This window comes from Pinus tabuliformis, chromosome J (assembly GCF_031772625.1).
Source record: "Pinus tabuliformis cultivar Carrire ecotype Pingquan chromosome J, CPIR1, whole genome shotgun sequence".
Taxonomy (NCBI): Eukaryota; Viridiplantae; Streptophyta; class Pinopsida; order Pinales; family Pinaceae; genus Pinus; species Pinus tabuliformis.
The window spans coordinates 1,159,707,749-1,159,711,706 of NC_142295.1; the positions used below are offsets into that span (position 1 = coordinate 1,159,707,749).

Sequence of the window (3,958 nt, forward strand, 5' to 3'; positions counted from 1 at the left end):
TTTCAAGATTTACTAAATCACTACGAAGATGCAATTCATGTAGAGTAAAGGCAATGCATAGTTATCGTCAGTGACCTAACTCAATCAAGGAAACCTCCCATTTAAATGGTCAACGTTGGGAATTTGGAAACGCTTAAATTTTCCTTTGCATAGTTATAGCATCACCAGTGACCTCACTTAATCAAGCAAACCTCCCATTTAGATGGTCAACATTGGGAATTTGGAAATGCTTAAATTTAAATTTACAGTTAAATTACATTGTTTGAAGTGTTAACATTTAATTCCATAAGATATACATTGAAATGTGCCACGTGACCATTTATAATATGATGTATCAATATACATTGAAACATGACACGTGACCATTTAGAATATGATGACAAAATGCTACCGTAAGTTTTGAAATTTTCAAAGGGTGATCATGTTTATAGTGTTCACGTTCATGCGTAGCATGTATAATATGATATGTGAAGAGAGTGAGTGAAAAAATGCTTGAGCGCCGAAGTTTTATAATGTGTTAATGTGTACTATAGAATTAACGTTGGAGGTTTACATTTTACAATTTCCAAATTTCATTCCATATCATGGAAATGAGTGTATTGGAAAGTCAAGAGTCCCCGAAACTTAAGTTGTTCTCGTATTCCAATATTTTGGTGATTCACCTGGAACTATGTGTGAGTCTAAATTGCCACTTATCACTCGCTTCTTTAACTTGAGAACAACGAAGGACCAAAGTAAACGTATTTTCTCTCAATACCATTTTCAAATGTTTCTCATGGAATTTCCAGTGCTGGGTTAGTTAATGCATTAAATAACCCAAATTACCACCACAAACTTATAATGTCCATATCAAGTTTTAGATCTTATATGGTTGATGTCATTCTCCTTAATTCCTACGTGATGCTACCATAATCTTAGATCAATCTTTAGATAATACGTACGTTACCTCCCCTTAGTTGATCACACAAGTCGTCGTACCTTGGGAAAGGTACTATTTTTTCTTCACTATTACTTTATTTAGTTGTCTAAAACATATGCATAACCTTAATGTACCATATTCCCTTTTAACAAATACCACTTGGGCACAAGAAAGTGACACCATTAGGTATATGGACCCCTTATCAATAGATCTTCTAGCTGCATTTATAATTACTTATGTTAAGTCTTAATAATTTTTAGAAACAAGAAAGGAAATACTATATTCAAACCAACATTAATTGCAAAATACATGGAGAATACAAACATGACATACCATTGACATACCTGTTGAGTTCAAATGCATGAAAGAAGTTATGTGTGCATAGGGCCCAAATTGTGAACATGGCCCACAACTTTATTGTACTATAAACTCCCTTCCCTAATAAAGGGTCGTATTAAACCAATAAAAGAGTAGTGGGCTTAGATGAAATATAATTGCAATAAGAAACCACAAGCATGGAAAATTTAAGGGGCTAATATGCGTAGGTGGATTAAATTCCCATGCTTTTTCATTTTTTTTTGGGCCAAATTCTATTTTTTTCTAAAATGATTCACCCAAATTTAATAGTACACTATTCTTTTACATTAAAAATGGCCAAAATATTATATCCATTAATATAAAATCATTGGAAATCTAAATATTTCCACAAAAATATCACCAAAAATTTTACAATTTACATATAAAAGACTAAGAAGATTCACGAAAATTTCTAAACTTTAAGATTAACTTCTATCCTTAAAATTTTCCCTACCCACAAAAGACTATAAATAACGACATTTACATGAATATGGTCAATATTTCATTGCAAACCCATTATCAAGATTATAACCTACCCGTGAACCCATACACTCTTTGATATTGCAAACCAATTACCAAGATTATAAGAGCCCATACTCTCTTTGATTGAGGCCATGCCATTTACGGCATTTACTACCACTGCACCCTTGACAACCCCATGTACCACTGCACCCTTGACAACCCCATGTGCCTTGATTGATCCAATTTCAAGATTTTCTAAAGCACTACGAAGGTGCAATTCACGTAAAGCAAAGGCAATGCATAGTTATAGGATCCCTAATATATTATTCAGATTCGGAATATATTCAATGTACTTCTAAAACATTCTCATTGTTTAAGTGTAAGTTCACATTCGAATGTTCACATGTAATCTAAGTTTACAGGTAAGTATACAGGATTTACATGGAAAAGGTTATACCTGTGAGAACTTGCGAGGTTACCATTTACCATATGATATGGAAGCAGAATAAAATGACAAAATGCTCGAGGGAATTTACTATATCTTACAATTTCCAAATTTCATTCCCACATCATGGAAATGAGTGTATTGGAAAGTCCAGAGTCTCCGAAGCTCAAGTTGGTATCATATTCTAATGTCTTAGATGATGCGCCAGGAACTGCGTGTGTCAGTCTAAATTGCCGCCCATCACTGGCTTCTTTGACATGAGAAGAACAGAAAGACCAAAGTAACTGTATGGGATCAGCTTGCAGAAACCTCCTCTGCACTCGCTTGCCATCAGGAAAACGGACACCTAACCGACAGATGTTCACTCCCTTATCACCTTGTGGCTCCTCTGGGAGAGCTGGGTACTCTCGTTTTACTGCAGCTTTTTCTTGATTATCTTCCTTGATTGCCTCTACTGCTTTTTGTTGATTATCATCATTGATTGCCAAAGAAGAAAACTCAGCTAAAACGTCTTTCCCTTGTACTATTTGTTCATGTGCATTGCTATTAACATTTGATGTCACTATCTGTTCATGTGCAATATTATTATTAACATTTGATGTGACCCTCCTCTTCCTTCGAAGGCTGAATTCCTTGGGGCCCTTATCCATATAAGGTATCAAATCCTGTAACAATTCCTGTGGATCGATGGTGCCTGTCCAAGCTTTCATTTTTTGTCCAGTAATAGAATCAATAACAAGTGTTGACGGAATCTCACTCAAATGATAATAGGTGGACACCTTTCGCCCTTCTTCATTGTCCTCATAAATTTGCCAGAAAATGAAAAATGCACTTATAGTCTCCCTCACACCCTCGTTGGCCCAAGTGTCTCTATTAAGCATATAAGAGCTGAACTCTTTTGGGGATTGTATATTTGCGATGAGCCATTTTCCTTGGCCTGCAGCTTCCACCATAGCCTGCTCAAAACTGCCTTTGAACATCAATTCCAATGGTGGGCGATACAGAGTTTCCAATCTATCATTGCCTTTATCCCAGAAAGCCCAGGAGGAATTAGGTTCTGCCGATTGTTGATCTCTTCTTCGTATAAACTCATCATCGTATAATGCTTCCCTCTTAACTGGTAGTGGTGGGCGTACATAGTCTGTATGGTCACTGTACTCATGGCTTTGCCTTTCCATTACTGGAGCATTACTTAAATTAGAGCTAGTAGAAGCCGATGGCAATTCATGATTATCAGACTGAGCATAGAATAACTGTATCGCTTCGTCTAGATTCCAGTTGGTTGCCTCCAAAAACTGCCGCGCATTGTCTGTCGATTCCCCAACTATTTCAACGAATGAAACAATCTGTTCCTGCTTCTCTGCCGAGGTTTCCATTGATTAACGAATTTTGTTACGACAACAAGAAATATAAGTTCAAATAGATCCCCCTCCGAAATCTATTTCTTTATTTACGTAAAAAATGCCCAAGACGCGCAAATGCTATTGCTAGACTATGCGTCGAAAGTAAATCATGGTCAGAGAGAAACTGACTCCTCTCTTAATATGTACTATACTCTTTTCGGTGCACATTAATCAAACGACGTGACCCTATTCTATTTTTTATCACGACGTCAATCCATCAAATATCAATTTAATATTATTAAAAAGGAAATTAGACCTCACAACCAAACGTCGGCTTAGTTAATTCAGTGTTAAGAAGGGATGGACCAGTTCTCGAACATGATAATCCAATTTTCAGTGCGACTGTCCGTTTCCACCAGCCTCTCAGCTTGG

At 36.4% G+C, this 3,958-nt stretch overlaps 1 pseudogene; it reads right to left on the bottom strand.

Annotated features, from left to right (window-relative positions):
- Nucleotides 1-2,296: 2,296 nt before the first annotated feature.
- LOC149231210 (plant UBX domain-containing protein 7 pseudogene) lies at nucleotides 2,297-3,559 on the bottom strand (annotated as a pseudogene).
- Between the last annotated feature and the right edge of the window lie 399 nt (nucleotides 3,560-3,958).